This window comes from Orcinus orca, chromosome 12 (assembly GCF_937001465.1).
Source record: "Orcinus orca chromosome 12, mOrcOrc1.1, whole genome shotgun sequence".
In the NCBI taxonomy this organism is placed as follows: Eukaryota; Metazoa; Chordata; class Mammalia; order Artiodactyla; family Delphinidae; genus Orcinus; species Orcinus orca.
In genome coordinates this window covers 1516289-1526658 of record NC_064570.1, presented here as the reverse complement: position 1 = coordinate 1526658, position 10370 = coordinate 1516289, and positions in this window count along the sequence as shown.

Below are 10370 nucleotides of genomic sequence, written 5' to 3'. Positions count from 1 at the left end.
TGGGAATTACTTGAGGCCCCACATTCACAGCCCAGAGGGCACCTCGACCCGAAGAGTCTGGACGGTTAAATTCAAGTAAAAAGTACCCTGATGCGGATGCTGCCCGACGTTGACGTCCTCCACGTGGGGACCAGCGCTGGGTCCAGGAGGCACAGCAGATGCTCCGACTTCACTGTGTGCAGAACAGAATAAAATGCTGGACCCCCCAAGCGTGAAATAGCTTGGTTTTCAACCTACACCGTAATCTTCTTGATTTCTGTTGCATAGAGAAAACACTCTGACAGCCCAGAACGGTGCTGGAGGTTGTGCGTGCTTTCCTATCAGGGTGTAATGCTGACTCTGCTCTGTGCACTCCGCTCCCCAAGCACCCTCAAAAAACTGTAAACGCCTCTTTGCTAAAACAAGACACAGTAAAACCCCAGAGAAGCTGTGGAGGGGTGTCCTGTGGGCAAGGCGCCCGGCCCCTGCTGGAGGGGGTCCCTGATGCAGGGACAGCGGCAGGAACACACGATTCCAATCTGGACGTTTGAGTCACCTTACAAAGGCACTGTTCTAAATGCCGAAACTGTCCTCTGCTCCCTTTTAGGAGCTGGAAAGCCTCTTTCCCTGGAAGTTCGGCCAATCACCTGCTACACCTCTACTCTGCCATTCTGGAGAATTTTCATGGTCGTCTCAGCTTAAAAGCACAGAAACCAGCTAGTTCAATCTCTATTCCACCTGCTGGCGGCTGATAAGAGATCAAACTACAAAGAACCACTGCACTTAGGCTGAAAGACAGTCTCTTTCTCACAGAACCAGTTAACTGCTTAGCTGCTGGGGCAGAACCAGGTCCCAGCTTGGGAACGCTTGAGGTGCAGCGTGTTCTGATTTCTTTTTCATACCAAAATTTCACATTTTATCATACTTATTTTTTAAAAAGAAAGGAGGTGCGTGAAACCCTCCCTATGCACAAAGCGTAACTTATCTGAAAGCATTACATGAGATTTAAGTGGCATTTCATGCCCAGTGGAATATACAGTAAGGAGAACTTTTGTGTTGAATTTCCATAAAACCTGTGTGACCTATTAAACAGCCTCCAGTAAGTCCCCATAGTAGGCTTTTCTGTCAGATTAGCAAGTCTGAGCAGTGGCTGAAGAGGAGGAAGATATTTCTGCTAAATCCCTTATTGATATGACAACAATTTAGACGTGGCTGCAATCTTGTCTTTTTTCTTCGGGGACTTGAGTGTAACTAACGAACTGGCCCCGTGTAATTTGCACGACACTTTCTCCGTTTGTTCCCGTTTTCCACCCAAACGCTTTAGGCTGCTCCCCCGCTGCTTTGTGCGAACTGATGTTATAGTTGGGACGGCTTTGCGAGGCCCCACGGGGCGGAGCCTGGAGACCGTGCGCCTGTGGGGCCTTTGGGGTCCCCTCGCTCGGTTACTGGAATAAGGAAGTCCCACTGCTGCATTGTTATAATTTAGGTTGCTTCTCTTCTCACATGCAGAAAAATACAAGTGTTTTCTTTTTGATGCACCGAGAGAGGGGCGGGGGGACTGCGGCAGGGGTCCCGACTCGGGCGGCTCCTTTGCGCTGTCCGTGTCCCCAGGCCTCGCCCCGGTTGGGTGGGGGAACAGGGTGCAGCGGTGGTCACGACCCTGTGAAGATCCTGGCCCTGGCCTCCGCCGCGTCCCGCCTTTTCTGGGTGTCCTTCCGCACGGGACCCACACTCCGGCACTTCGCTTTTAATCCAGCTGCCTCTGCGAGTCCAAAGGGAGAAGAAACTGTTCTCGGGAGCCTGGGACATGCCCACTCCAGGCCGTTGGCTGTGCTGGCTGAGTCCCCTGACCCCGGGCACCGGGAGAGGGCCCCGCGGACACGGCCAGCACTTGTGGGGATGGGTTCCCTTCCAGCACAAGGCTCCCGGGAGCCTTCTTATCTCCTGCCGGTTCCAGAGCCTGCGATGCCCCCAAGAACACCCCGTCCTGGGGCAGGGGGCCCCGCCCACCCCGTGCCCTCCCAGCTCTGGTCGCTGATGCCACACGGGCGGGAACAGTTCTCACGCCAACAATGGGTCTCCTGAGGGGGCACCGCTGCCCTCCCCAATGTCCTCGGGGTGCACAGGATGGCCACCCCCGCCCGGGCATCATTGTGGATTGTTTTTCCTCCTTGGAACGGTTTAATCTTTAACGTGTATGATGGTCCAAACCAAATCCTGTTTAATCGACTGTTTAACTTAGAAGTCGATCTCCGCCGGGAGCCTCTGCAGGGCAGGGTGTGCGAGCAGGTGGCTGAGCGCCGAGCCGCCCGCGTGGGTCGCTTCGCGCCAGCGGACTCTCCGTCACGTTGCCCTGCTTGCGGGGCTTCACCGCCATCGGGACCCAGACCCGCTGGACAGTGTTTACACCACGGGCGCCAGGAGGTGCTGAAATACAGGAGGGCCCGTCTCGGTGACCCCGATGGCACCACGGCCGGCGACAGAGGAGCAGTGGGACTGGATGGAAAGAGGATGGGCTGATGGTCTGCGGAGGCGCAGTGGCTGTTTCACTAACAAACCTTCCTCTCTGTACAGTGTGGTCGGCTACCTAGTGAGAAAAGCTTGCCTTCTTCTTTGCACAGATGCGCCCTGAGCCCGAGCTGCGTGGCTGGGTGCTCCTGGGAGGGCCAGCTGAGCGGAGCAGAGCCTGTGGAGAAAGTGATGCTTCCTGCAGGACACAGAGCCCAGTGGGAGCCGAACCGGGAGCCGGCCTCCTGGCTCAGAATCACAGCGCTGACTACTGAGGACGGTCCCTGGGCAGGACTGTGCCGCGGGCCCCAGGTCTCCCGGTCCCGAGCAGGAGAGAAGCAGGCCCGGCACCAACCCCCCAGACTCACCCCAGTAGGGCATCGCGATCTCCACTGCACAGCAGTGGAAACTGAGGCTGAGAGACAGGATCTTCTCCGGGTGACACTGCAGGAAGCGCAGGGTGTTTGGCTGGGGAGGGAGGATCCCTGTGACTGGCAGCTCCGCCTGACAGCTCTGGAAGCGTCTGGGTCCCTTCCAGGGAGGAGGGAGCGTCTTTCCTTTAGTCCACGTCCTACCGTGTCCTCTCTCACCTTCTGCTGGAACAGGCCCTCATGGTTTCAGAGCGCCCTTGACCTCCTGGCTACAGGGTGACAGCTCTGGTGGCCCGTAGGCCTGGGGACCGGCCCGGGCCTGGCCCAGACGTCTGGGCAGGAGGGCTCTGTGTGGGGCTGTGGAGACTCCAAGGACAAGGGGCTTTCACGGCTCACCTCGTCCTGGGGCCTCTGCAGCCGTGGGGTCCCCTGTAGTCCCAGGGTCACCCAGAGCCCCAGGGGCCCTCTTGTTCTCTGTGATTGTGGTCAGGCCTGAGAGGTGACCCCAGGGAGGGACAGCTGGACATTTTCTTTCAGCTCAAAGGGCCTCCCGGGCCGGGCGGATGGACGAGGGGACATGAGGGGTGACGTGGTCAAGGTTGGCACTGGCCGTCCTGTGTCCACACTACAGAAATTTAGAGACATGTCAAAGCCCTCCTTCTGTCATGATATCATGAAATCCCAGCGTTGAAAGGTTATGTGGTTCGGGTTCCTCTCCATCTGATGGATTACAAGAAAATAAGTCCTGAGTTTCTGAAGGAATTGAGCTATTCACTCCAATTATTCTCCACTTTTGAGTACCAGAACTATTACCAAAGATTTGTCTCTTACTATGTCCTATAAAAGCTTTAAAAATAATGATTAACTTTGCTTCTAAAAGATGAGTAGGACCCATGGTTGGCATTGCCCTGCGGTAAGTAAAGAAAGTTTTTAACACATAATGCACGACATTGCGTTTCTACCCACAGCGCGATGTTAGAAAGCGAATCTCTGTTTTGTGCATTTATCCCTTACATCTCTTTGGTCTCCTTCGCCGTCCTGATGAATTAGCTCTGTGGCGTCTACCCCGTCTGAGCCCCACGCCAAGCGGAGGCCGCCACGTGGCACCTGCACGTTTCATTGGCTTCCATTTCATCGATTGACGTTCCTGCTATCTCATACCTTTGGCTAAAATGTTTGCTGATTTTCATTTTGATAAGTTTCTTCCTCTTTTTCAGGCCCCACTACTGAAAGACGACCCAGCAGAAAACCTCTGTCCCGTCGTGTCTGGGGCTGGGTCTCTTGCTCAGGGCCATGGTCTCATTAGCCGCTCCCGGGCCACATGTCCAGTCCCTTTGTTCTCCTGGTGGCAGACAGACCGGCACCACCCGTCAAGACCACCCCTGTGGCAGGGTCCCTGGAGCTCAAAGGCGGAAGATGGTGGATGCCCAGAAAGGCGAAGCTCCCGCCAACGAGCCCACTGCCTATCCTGGCAAGTGGGGGCCCCCCGCGGGGAGCAGAGACCTCAGCCAACGGGTGGACGAAGAAGCTCCTACACGTGCCGAACTCTTGGGTCTTGTGCAGAGACGCTAAGCCTGGGACGCTGTTCCCGTGGATGGGAAAACGGCCCAAGGGGCGGACTCATAACATGTCGGACACGCATCTGTGTGGAGACACCTGGCATCCAGCCCCCGGGGAGCAGAGGCTGCTGTGGAAGAGCAACGGGCCACACCAGCCATGGGCTTCCCCTCCAGAACGTTCTTCGGGTGGGAAAGGGGCTGCCTCTGGTCCTGAGAGCCTCCAGTGTCCACCTGAGACCAGCCAGAGGACCAGGGGTACCCACGCACCGCCGGAGAACATGCCCAGTGACCCCGGGGGGTGGAGGGAGCCGGTCCCCCTGAGTGGGGGGACGCTGGGGACTGTGGTGAGGGATGCCGGTCAGCGATGGACGTCTGCTCCCTGCCCAGCCAAGGGGCCGCCGCGCTCGGACAGAGGCTGTAACGGGGGAGAGTTCAGCTCCCTTCAGGCTCAGTCTGTCCTCCATCTCCTGCCGTCAGTCCATACTTGGCTCTTTTTTCTACTCTGGGGAGAGAGAAGGCCGAGAACTAGACCACAGTCGTCCTCAAATGGAGAGAGCGAGCAAACCCATGGGGTGGGGGGTGGGTGCATCAGCTGGGTCCCCAGGGCGGGTGGGGGGGGGGCGGCAGTCAGGGAACCGCTGAGCACGATGCAGAGCCCCGCCCTGACCGCCCCAGGCTGCAGCCCCTCTCTCCGGTGCTTCGCTTCAGAGTCCTAGGTCCCCCAGGCAGGCGCCGCCCCTCTGGTCCCCTCAAGGACTAGGTCGGATCCCCCAGCTCATCAGCGCCCCGCAGAGCCCGGGGCATGAGAGGCTGTGCACGTTTGTGGAAGGTTGGGGCCGGCGTGAGAAATCTAAAGTCCTTCTCGCTCAGTGATTTACCCAGGGAGGCAACTGCTCGGGATCACGTGGAATCCATTAGAAAGTGGATGCCAGGCGCGCACCCTGATTACTGGGCACTGAATCTGGACGGATCTCTTTTCCAGCCAGCTCTAAAAATAACCAGGTGGGATACAACCGTGCCTCACAGATAAACCCTAGAGGCATCTCTGCCGCTTCAAAAGCTGCCTGGCGCTGATTGTAAAAGCAGGACAGACGCCTGCTGGGCCACAGGCAATCAACACCCGGCCCAGTGAGAAACACACAGAGCGGCCTTTTCACTTCAAAAGAAGCCCCTTAGGGTTATCTGATGTAGACGGCCAATGTGGATTTTTAAAACCTCATCAATATCATTGACTCAGTATGGAAACCCTATTTCTTTTGCACGGTGAACCAACTTTCAAGTATTTCATTATTTTGGTGTACAAATGGTAAATATCAGATGAACCTATATTCAGACCCAGAATCTTACAGGAGGTTCCAAGAAGACCAAGCCTGGCGACAGCCCTCACCATTTCCTGGGGGGCAGGTACAGCACGTGATCTAAGACTGCCTTTGAAAGTTATATAAAAACTACCAGCATCCTCAATTTATGAACTAGGAAAACCAGCCTCTGAGAGGTTAAGCGACTTTCCCAAAGTCACACAGCTCCAGGGGCAGCGTCCACCTCCGACGTCCAGCTTCTCTTTGGCCTTGTGTTGGATTGACTTCCCTCTCTTTCTGTGTCAGCTTCTAGAAAACTGCTTTTCTCTCTGTTTCCACTTCTAGAAAACTGGTTTTCAACCGTAACAACCAGGTTGGTGATGACTCAAAAGTCCTCTCAGCAGCTAGAACCCCTGCCCCCTCTAGCGGGTGGAGCCCCGTGCGTGTCCTGCGGGACACACTGAGGCTTCTGGAATTTAGGGATCAGGTTTGCTTCTTAATAGAACCTGACTTTCAATACCAAGGTTCCACTGTGGGTTTTCAAATCCTGCTTTGGGAGTTACAAGTAGTGCCTCTGGCTGAGGGCGAAGCTGGTGCTAAAGGAAGTTTGAGAGAGGAAAACAAATTAATACATTTGAAAAAGAAAGAACCATGGAAACAAGAGCAGCTCTAGTCTTACTGCACAGATGACCACGGCTAACGTCGCGCGTTTGGTGTAACTTGCTCTTGTAGCTGCTGTGGGTGCGTCCCTGCAGCAGGCTGAGGACCAGCCAGGACGTGGGGGGCAGGGAGCTCCGAGCCATCACTGGCCAGGCCACGTGCTCAGTCGCCACCGGGACCCGGGAGCCCTGTCCACCACCTGCCTCCCGTCCCGTGTCGCCCTCCCTGCCGCAGGGACCTTTACGCTTGAAGACGGAGACTTGGCGCTGCTTTACCTCCGGCCCCACGTCGGCCACCGACAGAAGGACACCCCTTTCCTGTAACCTGAGGCCCAGAGAGGCCGTTCCCACCTGAGCACAGATGTGTCCAGAGTTCCGGCCCCCTGACAGCACGGCCCTGAGGTTCCAGGACTAATGGTGCCAAGAGATGACCTGGTGTGGGTGGGAAGGGGCCAGGAAAGGTCACCCCGGGTGGTGAACTTACACAACCCCTTTCGCAGCTGTGACCTCCACCCAGCAGGGGCGAGACCGAATCTGTGGGCGCGTGTGCACACATCTGTCATCCCGCCCGCTGCTGGGACTCTCGTCAGCGCTGCAAACACTCTGTTCTCGTCCTTCGTTGTTTGCCTTAAATGCAGCCTCCCTGGAAACGGCATGGTGGTGGGCATTGGGCAGCTCCTGATTTTATAACGTTTGAACCGAGGGGCTGGGGCTGCCTGACCTCGAGGACGGCCTCAAGTGAAGCGCCGCCATTCTTCCCTTTCTAATCAGAGCCGGAGACACACAGGTAGATGCACAGGTGGGCGCACAGGTGGTTACACAGGGCGACGCACAGGGCGATACACAGGTGGACACGCAGGTGGTTACACAGGGCGATACACAGGGTGATATACATAGGTGGACACGCAGGTGGTTACACAGGGCGGTACATAGGTAGATGCATAGATGCATGCGTAGAGGTGATGATTCGCTTCCACGTTTTCCTGTTTCCCTTACCCGGGTGCACTTCCTTCTGGGTTTCAGTTTTAACAGTTTATTCACCTGGAGCTGATTTCTGCTCCTCACATCCTTGGCTTTGGCGCATCTGGTACCTCAGCAAATGTCTGCCCTGCCCTAGTCCTGTTTGCAGATTTAAGATGTCAGCCCACACATGGGGGAAGCAAACCTATGAAAAACCAAACCATCCGAAACCTAGCTTGGCTTCCTGCCCCGGCGTGGGGAGAGGACAGCCCAGCCTGGGATCGGGGAGGGCGGGCCGGTGGCTCTGCTCCTCTCTGTGGCCATGGGCAAGTCCCATCACCTCTCCGGCCCTCAGATCTCTTCTGCAGAGTCAGGGGTTGGACTGATGCTCTCTGAGGCCCTGGATCCCCAGATGTGACCCCAGTCAGCACAGCAGTGGACGAAGCAGAAGGAGGTCATAGCACAACCGAGACAGTCACTCAGGAAAGTTCTCCTTACAAATGGAAGAATTTGCTCCTAGGAATTAGGTTAGAAGAAGACATTTGAAAATGCTCTTTGCTTTTATCGCCCTGTTTTCGGAAATATGAAACCTCTGGTCACAAGCAGAAGGGAGTCTGTCAAAAGCTTAAGGAAAACCTCTTTGGGGAAAAGCTTCCGTCCTGAGAATTTGGATTATCACACACAAGGGTCAACTCTCTGTGCCAGTCGCTGGGAAACGTGTGCTAGACGTGTACTGAGCACCTAGGACGGGACACATGTGAGCCCAAGAGTCGCTGCACGTGAAGCGGATCCCTTGTCTGTGCAGAGGGCCACGGCCTCTGCTGTGGTTTCAGTGCCGTGGTTCTCGCCGGGGGTGAGTGTGTGTCCCTGGGAAATGTCTGCAGACATATTCAGAGTCATGACTATGGGGCGTGGTCAGGGGCCTGTAGCAGGTAGAGGCCAGGGATGCTGCTCAACGCCCTACAGTGCACAGGATCATACGTCAAACGTCAGCAGTGCCAAGGGGGAAAAATGGGCGAATTAAACATAGTCACATCCTCACAAAAAGGTGGAGTGAGCTGAAGGAGCTTCTGCTGCAAAGACAAAGAACTCCTTGGGAGAAAGTATTTTTAAAATTTAAATATATATGGGCTTCCCTGGTGGCGCAGTGGTTGAGAGTCCTCCTGCCGATGCAGGGGACACGGGTTCGTGCCCCGGTCCAGGAAGATCCCACATGCCGCGGAGCGGCTGGACCCGTGAGCCATGGCCGCTGAGCCTGCGCGTCCAGAGCCTGTGCTCCGCAACGGGAGAGGCCACAGCAGTGAGAGGCCCGCGTACCGGAAAAAAAAAAATAAAAAAAAATTTAAATATATGGCAGAGATCCTAAGAAAATGTGAATGCATGGGAAAATTAAAGAAAAAAGTGAAAAGAGAGAAGAAAGAAGAAAAGGAAAGAAATCTTTACCAAAAAGAGGAGGGAGAGAGAGAGACAGAGAGAGAGACAGAGAGAGAGAGAGAGAGAGAGAGAGAGAGAGAGACAGAGAGAGAGAGAGAGAGAGAGAGAGAGGGACAGAGAGAGAGAGAGAGAGAGAGAGGGAGAGAGAGAGGGAGAGAGAGGGAGAGAGAGAGGGCTTCCCTACAAAGGAAACTAGAGAAGCCACACTGTCTGTCGGTGAAGCCACACTTCAGGAGCTCTAAGGCGTCCTCATTTACAAGCAGTGTTATTACTTTATACAACCATGAGATGCTTTTGATTATAAGATATAGTCACATATATCTCAAAATGAGGAAACTGTGACTGTAGAGACCAGGAGGCCGTGACGTGACGGCATGAACTCGGCGAGGGAATGTCGCTGTCCGTCTACAAGTCTACATCCAGGTCAGTGATCATTTAAGACTGAGAGTGAAATAAAGACAACTTCAGCCAAACCGAGAGTGAGGTCATGAACCCTCAGTGGAAAAACTTCTGAAAGATGTGTTCGTCTGGAGGAAAAAAGACAATGAAACCAAAAGGAAACAGTGCGCGCAGGACGCGATGCTGATCAAATACATGGTAAACGCGGTGATTCCAGACAAGACTGGACCACGCAGAAGCAACTGTACCGTCTGATGGGGGAGACGTAAACACGATGCAGCTGAAATGCAGTGACTGACAGCATCGAGGACTGGACAAGAAGGGACCGGGTTTAAAGCAGTCTGTGGTATTTGCATCATATGAGAGGAAAAAAGAAATCGTTGTTAAATTTAAATTTTCTTAAGCAAGAGTGTATGTCAGAATATGAAGGGTAACCACTGAAATAAGAGAGGTTATATTTTAATGTATACACCTTTCCCAACTCATAGGCAGAATGGAAAAATACAGTATCAAACTATCATAAAGCAAATAAAAAGTATTGTAATTTGAAAACATAAAACATTAGAAACAGATTCAATAAACTCAGTAACTGTAAATGGACCTAATTAGCCATTCATATATGAGGGACAGAACGTGTGTAAGATATAGCATCACAGAAGGGTTGAAAGTAGACAGATGTAAATAGATCTGTCAGGAAATACAGAGCAGAGAAACGGGGTTGTGACCATGTGACAGTATGAACAGATTTTAAAGAAAGAAGCATTATTGGGGAAGTGAGCCGTCAGCGTGTAGTGATGAAAGGAACCATTCACCAGGAAAATAAAGTGCTCCGGGGACACTTTACTGACAGCCTTCAACTGTGCACAGCAGAAGGGGAGACCAGCACATCCACAGGCACAGGGCACGTGTCACCGCACCTCCTCCAGAGACTCAGGCGATCCAAAGAACTCACTTCTTCATGGATGCAGGTGAAACCCTGCCCCAGACAGCTGCACAGGGAGGGTCTCCGAAAACTGGCCCAAGGCTGCCACAGAGAGGTCTCAACAAACGGGAACCGAAAGCAACAAAACCAAAGAATGCTCGAAGTCAAGTCTGCTTCTTGGACTTCACGATGCATTAGAAATGAGCAACAAACAGACAACGCACAAGACCCCTTCTGTCTGGAAGTTTTTAAAGGCCTTCTGAGTAATTCACAGGTCAGAG